Raw genomic sequence first — 14815 nt, 5'->3', positions numbered from 1 at the left:
ACCTTCATGCACTGTTGGTGGGAATGCAAACTAGTGCAGCCATTCTGGAAAACAGTATGGAGTTTCCTCAAAAATTGAAAATAGAATTACCATATGATCCAGCAGTTGCACTATGGGGTATTTACTCAAGGAATACAGAAACAGTAACTCAAAGGGATACAGGCACCCCTATGTTTATTGTAGCGTTATTTACAATAGCCAAATTATGGAAGCCCAGTGTCCACTGATAGATGAATGGATAAAGACGATGTGGGATGCATACAATGCAATATTGGTCAGCCATAAAAAAAAGAATGAAATCTTGCTATTTGCAACAACATGGATGGATCCAGAGTGTATAATGCTAAGTGAAATAAGTCAGTGAGAGAAAGACAAATACCATACAATTTCACTCATATGTGTAATTTAAGTAACAAAACAAGTGAACAAAAACCAAGACATAAACTCTTAACTGTAGAGAACAAACGGTTTCCAGAGGGGAGGTGGCTGGCGTGGGGGATGGGTGAAATAGGTGAAGGGGATAAGAGTACACTTATCTTGATGAGCACTATGTAACATAGAATTGTTGAAACATTATATGGTACACCCAAAAAATATAACACTGTATGTTAATGACACTGGAATTAAAAAAAATTCAGGCAGCTCGGATGTGTGGCTAAGATTGAGAACCAGTGCCCTAAAGTAAGCATCAGTCACATGGATTAATATTTTATCATTTATTTCTTTTTTTAATGTTTATTTAGTTGTGAGAGAGAGAGCATGCACATGCATGCACATGAGGGAGCACCGGAGGGGCAGAGAGAGAGGGAGACAGGGGATCCAAAACAGGCTCTGTGCTGACAGCACAGAGCCCAGTGTGAGGCTCAAACTCACAAGCTGCAAGATCATGACCTGAGTTGGACACTTAACTGACTGAGCCACCAGGCACCCCTTATCTTTTCTTAATTACAGTAATTGTCATGGGTGGGTAGGAGGAAGACAGTCTTCTAAAGGAGAGACCAATTGCCACATTCCCAGTAGTCCTCAAGGAGAATCATGTAGGAACTCAGCTCTTTGATTGTGGTGGAGACAGAAAATGACTTTGTTATCTGAAGCCAATTTAAAATGATATGCTAAATAGGGGTACCTGCGTGGCTCAGTCGGTTGAGCCTTGGACTTTGGCTCAGGTCATGATCTCATGGTCCACGGCGGGCTCTGTGCTGACAGCTTAGAGCCTGGAGCCGGCTTGGGATTCCGCATCTCCCTCTTTCTCTGCCCCTCCCCTGCTCAAGCTGTCTTTCTCTGTCTCTCAAAAATAAAATCAAACTAAAATAAAAAGAATAAAAGAATAGAGTGGTAAGATGTAAAAAAAGGTATCAATTAATATGCAAAAAAGTAAATCTTAGGACAAATTAGATACAATAAGTATTTATAATCAAAAACTATGCTGCATAACACTCAAGTTGAGTATATGAAATACCCAATATTTGATCATGTGAAACCTACATCAATAACAAACGCATATGGCTCAAAAATAATGTGGTTAAAAACCAAAAGATTTATTAATAAAGCAAAACAAGATGAAAGGTTAAGCATCAGCCTCAGACAGAAGTCCATCTATGTAGGACCAGAGCAGTGCTTTGGGCTGGGTGCCCACTTGTCTATCCTAAACTGGTCTCACTGAAGCCTGAGATCTGGGGTGACAGGGATCCCAGGGAAGTAGACTCTTGGTACTGGCCTTCTGGTGTTTGGCTGTGTGGTCTGAGACACCTGCTGGGACCCTTAACAGCCCTCAGAGAGCCCCGCTGGATGGCTAAGTAGCAAGTTGTTTATTCCGACCGACTGGCAGATAGCCTATAGACTGCCAAGATTCTTACTAGAGAAGACTTGGAGGAGGGTACTTCTGGCAGGCTGGCCAAATTTGCAGATTAAATTCAATTTATTAAACATTTATTAAATTCCTCCTCTATGCCAAGCCCTCTAGAGGGCACTGGGGATATGGCAATAAACAGGAAATCAGTGGTATCTTTAAGGGCTGGTGGGATTAGGGCTCCGGAATGGGGTGAGGGAGTGCGGCAGGTTGGGTCCCCCAGAAGTGGACTCAGAGATGAGGTTTTAGCAGATGGAGCTACTGGAGCTCTGGGCATCAACTCTGTGAAAGGGAAAGAAGCAGGATCGGGTACTGGGAGAAGCTGAGCTGCAACGCAGTCTCAGGCAAGACCTCAGCGGACCTATGCGGAGCTCTCAGGCTGGAATGGCCCTTCACAGTTGTCCTGAGCCTCTATATCCCCCAGTGACCAGTCACTGCATGTGACTGTCCTCTTGGGGGAGGTCGCCCTCTCCAGTCAAGGGTGGTTTCCAGGAAGATATAACAGGTCAGGGAAATCAGCCAGAAGCACTCTCAGCTGCTGCGACAATAAGTTCTGGTGGTGAATCTGGTGTTACATCATAATGTCCATTACAAGTAGTGTCTTAGTTTGCTCAGATTTCTCTAACAAAATACCACAGTCTGAGAGGCTTATAAACAACAGAAATTTGCTTCTCATGGTTCTGGAGGCTGGAAGTCCAAAATCTGGGTGCTAACATGGTGGGACTCTGGTGAAGGCCCTCTTATGGGTTGACTGCCAACATCCTATTGTGTCCTCACATGGTGGAAGGGAGTGAGGATATTTCTGGGGCCTCTTTTTATTATTGTTATTATCATTTTTTAATGTTTATTTATTTTTGAGAGAGAGAGAGAGACAGAGCATGAGCAAGGGAGGAGCACAGAGAGAGGGAGACATGGAATTGAAACAGGCTCCAGGCTCTGAGCTGTCAGCACAGAACCCGATGCAGGGCTTGAACCCACGGACCACGAGATCATGACCTGAGCCAAAGTTGGACACTCAACCGACTGAGTCACCCAGGTGCCCCATCTTATTATTTTTTTTTTATTTTTAAATTTTAACATTTATTCACATTTGAGAGACAGAATATGAGCAGAGGAATGGCAGAGAGAGAAGGAAACATAGAATCTGAAGCAGGCTCCATGCTCTGAGCTACCACCAGAGAGCCCAACACGGGACTCATATCTGGGGCCTCTTTTATAAGGGCACTAATCTATTCATTTGGACTCCACTTTTAGAACCTAATCACTTCCCAAGGGCTGCATTTCTAATATCATCATCTTGGGTTTAAGATTTTAACATATGAAATTTGGGGAGGATGATACGAAAACATTCAGTCCATAGCAGGTAGAGATAAAAAAAAATATGGCTAGATAGGGTCATTCTGTACAAGATCCTGAATGTGAAGTGAATCAATAAATGGTTTAAATGGCTAGTTGACTAGATCATCTCTTCTGGTTATCTATGAGGCACCAATAAAATAACTCATCTTTGATCACCCAGACAGTAAAATGAGCAAAGTCTTGAGTTGGGTAGCACGTGGAAGATGTGTGATGCACCAGTCTCCCATCACTTGTGGAAGGACACCTTAGGGAGGAGTTTTTAATCTTACTTGTTCAACGGCAGTCTGGTGAAGCCAATGGGCTTATTTAAGTATAATGTTTTTACATTCATGACACAACATACTTAGATTACAAATACAGTTCTTGGGGCACCTGGGTGGCTCAGTTGGTTAAGCGGCCAACTTCAGCTCAGGTCATGATCTCACGGTTCGTGGGTTCAAGCCCCATGTCTGAGCTAGCTGTCAGCACAGAGCCTGGAGCCTGTCTTCAGATTCTGTGTGTGTGTCTCTCTCCCTGACCCTCCCTGGCTCGTGCTCTCTCTCCCTCAAAAGTGAATAAAACATTTTAAAAAAGAGATTAAAAAAAACCAAATACAGTTCTTAAAATACTAGCAAAACATATTTATAATGTAGCATAACACATTATAGAACCATACCTAGCAGTGGATTTAATAACTGTTGTATTTTTCAAGTAGTGCTAAATACAAATATCTTTAAAGATATCTATAAAAGATATGTACAAGCATCATGTGATAAGAAGAAATGTGTGACTTGGTGACAAAGGCACAGATCTTGCTAATACTACTGTGGGTTGTTACCTACATTCATAACTAAGGAATATATTAATGAAATATAAAAAAATTTTTTTCCACCCAGTTCAGGGACCCCCCCCAAATTCTGTCCAGTCTGAGGACCCCAGTTAAGGGTTCCTAGAGTGACCACAGTAGGGAGACAGCAGTCAATAAGGTTGGGGAGCTGTTGGTGGGTCAGATGTCAAAGGACCCATACTATTGATGGAAATCTGGTGAGTCTCTGCTATTGCCTCCTCTCTATAATTCTATACTCCTTTCTAGCATTCAAGTTTACTTCTTTTTAATCAGACATGGAACCATCATCCCAATGAGGAAAAAGGTAGTAAATAAAATTTTTTGATTTAACTTCTCTTGCAAGGATTTCCCCTGGGGAAGAATTAAAAGCTTTAGACAGGATGGAGTTAGGACTGAGATCTGAAACACTATCGGGAGAAGGTGTGAACCCAAAGTACACCTTCACCACCTTTCCCCAGCATGTGTTGTTCATTCAGAAACAGAAGAATATTGGGGTGTTTGGGTGGATCATTTGGTTAAGCATCTGACTTAGACTCAGGTCATGATCTCACCATTCCAGGGTTCAGGCCCTGGGTCTGGCTCTGTGCTGACAGCCCAGAACCTAGAGCCTGTTTCAGACTGTGTCTCCCTCTCTCTCTCTGCGCCCCGCCCCCACTACACTCTCTCTCTCTCTCTCTCTCTCTCAAAAATAAACATTTAAAAAAAAGAAACAGGAGGATGTTTTCCAGAATTAGGGGCCCTTCAGCTAAGTGCTAGGGATTTCATATTTCACTTTTCCTTTCTTGTGTCAGTTCACAGTGTTTAATAGAGAAATATTTGTATCAGAAAATAGCCAGGTTTCACGTTTGAGATTTATCAAACCTGGTGTGATACAATGAATCATTGATTCCAATTCTCCACTTCCTGTATACCTCCATGCCCTTGCTAGCGCTTCCTAGCGGTTAGAGTTACTCCCTGACCCCTTGACGCTGAGCATGATCACGTGACGTGTTTTGGCCAATGGGATGTTAACAGATATCGGCCAATGGGATGTTAGTGCCTGCGCAGTTGGAGCTGCCTCTGGTGCTGAGTGCCTTTTGTCATGGGAAGAGCATTCCCTGGGTAACCACCCTGCTTGAAAAATATGGAAACACGTAGAGCATATCTGGACCTGGCCTGTACTCTGGAACTAAGCCCAGCCGAGCCAGCCTTAAATTAGCCAACTTGCAGCAGTCGGGGCCTGAGAATTCAGTGCCTTTTGCTGTATGCCCCTGAATTTGGGAGATGGGTTTTTTTTTTTTTTAATCACAGCATGATTCTGGGTAGAGCTAGTACACCTAGACATGTATTCTCAACGCAGTATGGTTTACAATAAATTCACACTTCAACTTATCCATTGCTTAAAATTCTATTATACAAAGTTTATGCTAAAAAAAGATGCTTATTCGTTTATTTAAGTTCGATATTTATGTATTTTTAGACTCTGGCAGTTGGTGACTCAGGATATTTCTGTGCGTTGAATACACATACGCTGATATAACGCAGGAGTAAATAGTGGAGTGGGTAGTGAGGGAAGCACAGAAGACTGTTAGATGTTAAATTCAGCAAATATTTATAGAATTCCTAATTATACGCAAAGTATTTTCAAGGTACTAGAGATACACGGATAAAAATCCCTGCCTTGGTGGAGCTTTCCTTCTAGTGACACTTACTGGATATGGGAATTATTCTGTTCCATATCAGAACAAGGCTCTCTGTATCAAACCATAAATTATGGGAGTGAAATAGACAGGAAGAATAAGGAAAGTTCACACCCACTGAGACTTCAGTATCGAGAAGGGACCATATCATGAAGGGGAAAAGTAAGAAATGGATGAATGCTCAGGTAATAAGTAGCAATGAGTCTTATTCAAAATGGGAGAGAACTCTATCTCCCAAATGGGAAACCTACAAATTAAAAAAAATAAAGTCAAATCAGAGAGAGGAAGTGGCTTTTTTCTTGCCAGGCGTTTACCTCAGCCTCATGAAAAAGAAGATAAATGGACTCTTAAGTTGTTATTAAACAGTTATGGCCTCGGCCTCCTAGGTAAGGTGATCAGAGACTCCGTTACTAACCATATATACGTCATCACATGTCCTCTACTTCTTCCAAAATCTTTTTGCCCAAAGAGTTGTAAAACTGTCCTGGGCAACATGAGTGATCTGTCTAAAATATCCACTCTATTGGGCAGCCCTAGTCCTGACTCTGGCTTTCACTTCTGGCCACTTATTTCTAAGACATCTGCAGAAGAAGTGAGAAACACAGATAATTTGGTGACACAGTCAGACATCTAAATATTTGGAAGAATCTGGAAACAACAATGACATAAAGAAAGTATAAATTTATTTCTCACCCACATAAAAATATGGGCAAACTGTCCACATTTAGTATGATGCTTCATGCTCTGGGGGACTCAGGCTTCTTCTCCTCTTGCTGCTCCTCTTGTGGCCTTGACCTCTTGTCCAAGATGGCAGCATTCACACTCCAGGCAGCACAATAAAGAGGCCAAAGAAGAGAAAAAGGGATACTACTGCTGCTTCTTAAGAGATAATACTGCCACTTACGTCCCAGTGGTTGGATTTTAAACATCTAGCTTCTCTCAGCCGCTTAGGGAGGTTGAAAAATATAGTTGTCATTTTGGGTAGCTACTTGTCCAGCCAAAAATTAGGGGATCCAGCACAAGAAAAGAAAGGATGGATACTGAGGGTGGGTTAGTCAGAATAGGGAGGCTATGCTGTGGCACAAGGAAACCCTAATATCTCAGTGGCTTGATGTAACTAAGCTTTATTTCTTGCTCAGGAATCTAGGTTGACAGACACTCTATCATCACTGGGCTGACTCACCTAGAACCCAGGACCTCCAGGACAACTGTAAGAAGGGAAGAGAAGGCATGGTGGGAGGACACGGGCTCCTGAAACCTTCAGCTCGTTAGTGATAAAACCTCATTTCTGCTCTCAGCGCCTTTGCCAGCACTAGTCACGTGGTCTCCATCTAACCAGCGGGGAGGTAGGGAAATGAGAAGGAAACATTTGATTATTATCAGTGAACAATAAATATCTAAATATCTCTGCCATGGGTTAAAACTGTTGAATTTGGTCACAAAATGTATCTGTATCGTTTTTTGGCCTTTGGGCTAAGAATCAAGTGTCAAAAAATGCATATGTGTATATGCATACACGATGATTAATTGCCAGAGCAAATTGAAGCATTGATTGAACATGTCAGTATCTAACATTCTTTTCTTTCAGGTGGCTTGCATGTGGCCTGGAGCCTCGGTTTCCTTCTAGCCCTGTCAATTTGCACTTTTCTTGTATCCACAGTCTTGAAGAAATGCCATGAGAGCTGATGTTAGATTTCCCATCTGACACAGAGGAGGTCTCCTTTTAAACAATAATAAAAATAGCCTCCATTTATGTTGCTGTTTTCCCCCCTTTGTCTCGTCTATCGACAGAGCCAGTTAAACAAAGTGTGTGCTTTCGGCGCCTGTTCTGTGCTCATTTTAAGATTTAATCAACCCTCTGAACCTGCAGCATAACCGCCTCATAATGTCAAGTTAATATATTGAGATCAGCTCAAACCCACCATTCCCAAGGGTGGTTTTGTTTAAAGACGAGTTGTAATTGAATTTCTAAACAACTGCCAAGCTTTCAAGGTACCAAAATAAACATTATCCAAACAGAAACTTACCCTGGAATCTTTGGTTAACTTACGTATACTTTAAGAAAATAAAGGTTTTAACTTTTTTTTTTAAAGAAGTGAGCTAAGCTCTTTGTTGTCCCTTTAAAAATTAATCACCATCTGCCCCCATGTTTCAAGGCACCTGGAGCTGAGCAGGGAGATTTACAAATCAGGTAAATCAGCAGTTGATGATTCATTGAGACACAGCGTGCTTTATAGGAAGTAGCTTTTCAGTCTCCTTTAACCCCTGAGCTCTTTCATTGCTCAACTAAATATCTCCAGGGCTGCTCACTGCCTGCAGAATGAAGTCCAAATTCTCTAGCCTGGAGTCGTACACTCTCTGTGATCTGTCTCCAACATAATTTTCAAGGCTCACCTCCAGCTACACAACCCTTTCTCCTTTCAACCGCGAGTGCACCCTACTCATCAATGGTATCCCACAGTTCACCTCTTCTTGCAAATGTGTTTGACACTTTTCTACTTGGGTATGTGCTGATGCTATTCCCTTAATCTGCAATGCTCTTCATCCTAAATCCATCTCTTAGAATCCCACCCCAATCAGTAGCCCCTTCTTGTTCCTTTCAGTTGTGTTAAATGTCACCTCTATGGTCCATAGCACCCAGGGACACATTTATTGTATGCATCCCTCCTCCTGTCTTGCATCAAAATAATTTATGTCTGGCTTCCACGTGAGATCATAAGTTCTGTAACTCCAGGAAGTATTTCTGTTTTTTTTTCTCTCCGCCTTGTGTCCATGAATATTTACTGAGTACCTACTAAGTGCCTGGCCCTCTGCTAGAGGCTCCGAGCGCAGATTGAACCCCTAAGAATCCCATGCATGCACTGGTTGCATTATTGAAGGAAAAGAAAAGATGAGGTAAAGAATGAGGTTACAGATAGAGTAAAAAGTGGGATGAACCTAAAGGGTTACAATATCTGATGAACGGTTATCTGCCGCTTGATTGGTATATGATAGGATGTCTTGTAAACAAGAAGGAGGCACTGCCACCAGCTTGGGCAGAGCTTCTTGGAGGAGCCTGACCCGGCACCTGGATATTCGTGGACAAGGAGAAGTGACATATAACAGCATGGACAAGGGCAAAAGGGGAGGTTTTGTGACACTCAAAGGGAATAGCAGATGGTTTTTAATATAAAGTATTTGTGAAGGGAATCATTGGGGACAGATGAAAATTGGGGGAAAAGGCACTTAGAAAGTCCCGGATTGCCAGAAGAAGGAATCTGGACTTTATTCAGTAAGCACAGGGAGCCACTGAGAGGTACTGAGCTTTGGTGTGACGCGGCTGGTGTCCTTCCTGGGAGCGTTTGCCTGGCATTGGCGTGGGAGGGTGGGAGAAGTGACAGGCCATCCCTGACACAGGAGCAAAACTGAGGGTCTGAACCAAGGCAGCAGCAGTCAGCATGGAGGGGCGGTAGGGAGTGGGTGACCTTGTGCAGAAGTGAAATCACCTGGACTTATGAACGAAGGAGATGTAGGAGTCAAAGGTGGGTACTGAGCTTTTCAGTCCTGAAGCCAGCAGAAATGGCCATGCTGTCATCAGTGAGGGGCTCCTAAGAGGAGGGCCAGATCTGAGGGGAGTCTGTGAGCATGAGGGGCTGACAGGAAATCCAAGTGGGTTGCTAAAGGCAGTAGGAAATGTGAGCTGGAATTCAGGTAAGGGGTGGGGCTGGGCATAATATTTATGACACATTTTCAAATTTTGAGCATCACTGTATATTAGCATTTTTATTTGCTAATTTAGGTTTTAAAGTTTATTTATTTACTTTTGGGGCACCTGGGTGGCTCAGTCGGTTAACCATTCGACTTCAGCTCAGGTCATGATCTCATGGTTTGTGGGTTTGAGCCCCGCATCAGGCCCTGTGCTGACAGCTAGCTCAGAGCCTGGAGCCTGTCTTCAGATTCTGTGTCTCCCTCTCTCACCGACCCTCCCCTGCTCACGCTGTCTCTCTCTCTCAAAAATAAATAAAAAACACTAAAAAAATTTTTAATAAATAAAGTTTATTTATTTATTTTTGAGAGAGAGAAAGCATGAGTGGGGGAGGGGCAGAGAGTGAGGGAAAGAGAGAGTATCCCAAGCAGGCTCCACACTGTCAGTGAGGAGCCCCATGTGGGGGCTCGAACCCACGAACCATGAGATCATGACCTGAGCCCAAGTCAGATGCTTAACCAATTGAACCACACAGGTGCCCCTGTTAGCATTTTACTACTGGAATGTCTATGCATTTAATGATTGGAACATCTTTAAATGAATACTTAAAGACATTTTTAATGAAATATAATACATGTACTACTATAGACATCACCCACTTAAAGTATACAATTTAGTGAATTTTAATACACTCACAGGGTTGTGCAACCATCAACACAATGTTAGTTGATTTTCAAAAAATTTTTTAATGTTTATTTATTTTTGAGAGAGAGACAGAAAGACGGAGTGTGAGCAGGGCTTGGGCAGAGAATGAGGGAGACCCAGAATCTGAAGCAGGCTCCAGGCCCTGAGCTGTCAGCACAGAGCTGGACGCAGCACCCAAACTCATGGACCCATGAGATCATGACCCGAGCCAAAGTCAGATGCTTAACTGACCAAGCCACCCAGGTGCCCTGACACAGTGTAAGTTTAGATAGTACATATTGCCTCTCAAGGAGAGCCCGTGCCCATTAGCAGTTACTCTCCATCCCCCACACCTTCTTCCAGCCCAAGGCAACCACTGATTTACTTTCTGGCTCTATAGATTTTCCTATTCTGGATATTTTAAATAAACAGAATCGTATAACCTGTGGTATTTTGTGACTGGCTTCTTTCACTCAGCATTTTTTCAAAGTTCATCCATTTTGTAGTGTATATCATATACTTCATTCCTTTTTAGTGCCAGATAACATTCCATTGTTTGGTTATGCCTTATTTTCTTTATCTATTCATTAGTCATTGGATTGTTTCCGCTTTTTGACTATTGCGAATAATGCTGCTGTGAGCATTCATGTACAAGTTTTTGTGTAGAATATTTTCATTTCTCTTGATTGTATGCCTGGAGTGGAATTGTTGGGGGATATGGTTACTCTGTGTTTAATATTGTGAGGGACAAACTGTTTCCAAAGTGACCGAACCATTTAAAATGCCCACCAATGATGCACAAGGGTTCCAAATTCTCCACATCTTTGCCAACACGTTTTTGCCCATCATTTTGATTGTAGCCATCCCAGTGGGTATGAAGTGCTCTCTCATTGTGGTTTTGATTTGCATTTCCCTAACAACTAATGATGTTGAAGACCTTTTCTTTTTAAAAAATATTTATTTTTGAGAGAGAGAGAGTGCACGTGTATTAGTGAGGCAGGGACCAAGAGAGAGAGGGAGATAGAGGATCCAAGGAAGGATCTGTGCTGACAGCAGAGAGCCCTACATGGGGCTTGAACTCATAGACCGCGAGGTCAAGATCTGAGCTGAAGTCAGACACTTAACTGACTGAGCCAGCCACCCAGGTGCCCCCACCCATTTTTAAGTTGGGTTGTCTTTTTGGAATTGGGTTGTTCTTTATATATTTTTGGTATGTTTCTTTTTAGATATATGATTTGCTAATATTGTTTCCCCTTCCATGAATTATGTTTTTATCTAGGGTGTGTGGGTGGGTGTATGCAACATTTATTTGCAGCACAAAAATTTTATTTTGATGTAGTCCAATTTATGTATTTTTTTCTGTCATTGCTTGTGCTCTTGGTGTCATATCTAAGAAACCATCACCAACCCAAGGTCCTGAAGTTTGCCACTATAATTTCTTCTCAGATTTTTATAATTTCTGTTCTTACATTTAGGTCAAGTTAATTTTTGTGTAATACATTCTTTTGCATGTGGATTCCAATGATCTCGGTACTACTTGTTAAGAGGACTATTCTTTCCCCATTGTGACAAAGAAAGACAAATACCATATAATGTCACTTACATGTGATATCTCAAAAAAAAAAAAAGGTTGAACTCAGAAACAAAATATAAGAGTGGTTATCTAGGCGTAGGAGGTGGAGGAGATGGGGAAATGCTGGTCCAAAGGAACAAGCCTTCAGCTATAAGATGAATAAGCTCTGGGGATCTAATGCACAGAATGATGATTACGGTTAATAATATTGTGTATTTGAAATTTGCTAGGAGAGAAGATCTTAAGGATTCTCACCTATATACATACAAAGCAAAAACAAAGCAGAAGCATATTTTAGTTGGTGATGGATGTGTTAATTAACCAGATTATAGTAATAATTTCATAAAGTATACATAATTCAGATTGTCACATGGTACACTTTAACTATATATAAGTGTACCTCAATAAAGTGGAATAAATAAATAAATAAATAGCTAATACCACCCTCGCCAAAGGAATGGAATATTGTTTAGCTGTAAAAGAGAGTGCAATTCTGATATCTGTTACAACATGAATGAACCTTGAGAATACTATGCTTAGCAAAATAAGCCAGACCAAAGGACAAATACTGTGTGATTCTACTTTACCTACAGTAACCAATCCATAGAACCAGAAAGTGGAATGGTGGTTGCCAGGGGCTGGGGAGAGGGAGCAATGGAGAGTTATTATTTAATAGGTTTAGAATTTATGTCTGAAATGATGTAAATATTTTAGAGATGGATGATTGCCCAATAATGTAAATGTACTTAATGCCACTGAATTGTACACTTAAAAGTCATTGAAATGATAACATTTTGTTATGTGTATAAAATGTTAATGAAAACAGTTAAGAAAATAAAATGTGTCTCTTAGAGCCAGTACATAGTGGGATCTTGCTTTTTCCCACAATCTCTTCCTTTTGATTGGATAGTTTAACTCATTTATACTTGGTGTTTTTATCAACAGGGCTGTATTTATATCTGCAACTTAGCTTTTTTGTTTTCTGTGCCTCATTCTCCTTTGTCCCCCTCTGTTCCTCCTTTAACTGTCTTCTGTATTAAGTGGATATTTCCTAGAATAGCATTTTCATTACTTTAATGACTGTTCAACTATATTTTTAAAGTTATTATCATAGTGGTTGCTTTAGGGCTTACAAGGTACAGCTTTCTTATCAAATTTTCTTCAGACTTAACTAGCGTAATTCCAATGAACCTTGAAACTTTTCTGCTGTATAGCTCTATGCCCTTCCCTCTTTCATTTTGTTATTGTCACAAATATTACCTCTATGTTACAAGCCCAGAAACACATTGCTATAATTATTAATTTACATAGCTGAATGTCTTTGATAGAAGCTAAGGAAGGAAAACTAATATATATCTATAGTTTGTTAAATTAATTTTATTTTCCATTTCAAGTTTTCTTCATTCATTCCTATGGATGCCAGTTACCATCTGGTTGAGTTAATTTTTTTACTTCAATGTTTCTTCGTTCCCAGTACTGTCAAATGCACTACATTTCTACACTTCATGGAGCCAACAATACAATTATATACATACTGTTTTATACAATCACTCTTTGTATCAATTAGGGACAGGAGAAGAAATATGACACTATGCCATCTTTTATAGTTTATCTCCACAATTACCTTACTGATGCTCTTTATTTTTCAGTGTGGATTTAAATTACTGTTTAGTGTCACTTCGCCTCAGGATATTTAGGTAATATATTGTAGTAAGTCTGGCTCCTGATTCCCCTCCTCCTCTTGTTGTTTGCTTGATGTTTGTTCGTTTAGTGACTTGGCTCAACTACTTTTGTGAAATCTATTTCCCTTGCTGTGTGCAGCCGCAGATTTGTTTTTCTGGGGACCTAGGGGGTCATCCTTGAAACCACAAAAGCTACTGATTGGTCAAAGTTTGTGCTTAGGCTTCTTTAGCCAGTTAGAGAGACAGAGAGAGAGAGAGAGAGAGAGAGAGAGAGAGAGTGTGTGTGTGTGTGTGTTTGTGTGTGTTTACGTAGCTTCAAGGTTACTATCACAGTCCAGGGAATTTATGGTTTGGGTCCACCTTCAGCCAGGGGCTAGCTTCTTTCATCACTCCTGAAAGGGTACAACCTTGGCTTGGACGCATTTGTCAAGACTTCTAGGGATGTGTGTGGTTTTCTTTTTCTTCCTGGCTTCCAGGGAGCTCCCTGGGTTACCATTTAGTCAGTGTTTCATCAGGGGTTGTGTATAAATTCCCGTGCTGGGAGGCACAGGATTACCTGTGTGTGGCCTGCAAAATGCTTATGGGTCTGACCCATGTCCCCAGTTTGACTGCTCCCACACATAGACCACTACCTGTTCACAGTCTACCTGATGCCCAGGGTCAACTGGGACCCCAGGATCCTTCTTCTTAGCTGTCTCTTACCCTGTTTCTTTTTGTTAAACTTTTAATCACTCATCATTTCACCACAGTTACCAGTTTTATGGAGGTACCAGCACACTCTCCATTTCCCTTTACCAAGATCTCCTGGGTTTCAACAACACCCTTAAACATGGAATTCTCCACATCCTCTTCCACATAAAGTCAATCCCCTCAGACAGTACTGTGGAGCTCTTCCTCCTCTGGCCTGTCTCTATTCCTGGGAAGAATGCACTACTGCAATGAACCAGGAGTGGGGACAATGGTGCTTTTCTCCTGGAGCTGGGGTGACACTCCTTCTTTGCAAAGCTGACCTCAGGAGGGGTGGTAGCTTCTTGTCTTCTTAGCTTTCCACTATCAGCACGGACCCTCCACCTGGTGGATGAGCTGGGACAGGGTCGGCTGGAGGAGAACTTCCACCATACAAATGGGTTCCCTGATCCACACCCACCCCAAATAGTGGTTCTTCAACATGGGGCTAGACAAACACTAGAGCCTTGCCCTTCTCAGGGTGAAAGTGTAGCCTCAGTCTGTGAACTGAGGAAAAAAAGAGTCCTTGTCTTCTTGGCCATACTCACCAGAGTAGAGTTTCCATAACACAGAGTGGGTGGGGGGTGGGAGGGTAAGAGCAGGTCGTGGCTCAAATACCACAGACTCTGCTGTCCTTACTGAGATTCCATAGATTTTCTTTAGTGAGTGTTTCTCTACTTACTGTATGACCTTAAGATGATTCTAGAGACTGTAAATATTTTTTAAATATTTTTTGCCACTTAAATAATTGT

The 14815-nt window shown here is 41.6% G+C and overlaps 1 long non-coding RNA gene across 2 annotated transcripts in view; it reads left to right on the top strand.

Moving 5' to 3' along the window:
* Window positions 1-7466, top strand: part of LOC115273212 — a 42838-nt gene extending 35372 nt beyond the window's left edge. For both annotated transcript variants that reach the window (XR_003900744.1, XR_003900742.1), the window contains 2 exons: window positions 6853-7059; window positions 7302-7466. This is a non-coding gene — a long non-coding RNA (uncharacterized LOC115273212). The remainder of the gene's footprint in view (window positions 1-6852; window positions 7060-7301) is intronic.
* Window positions 7467-14815: the final 7349 nt, after the last annotated feature.

The sequence above is a fragment of the Suricata suricatta genome, chromosome 12, assembly GCF_006229205.1.
Source record: "Suricata suricatta isolate VVHF042 chromosome 12, meerkat_22Aug2017_6uvM2_HiC, whole genome shotgun sequence".
NCBI lineage: Eukaryota > Metazoa > Chordata > Mammalia > Carnivora > Herpestidae > Suricata > Suricata suricatta.
Note: the sequence above shows the minus strand (reverse complement) of the source record. Positions and strands in the feature narration are given on the sequence as shown.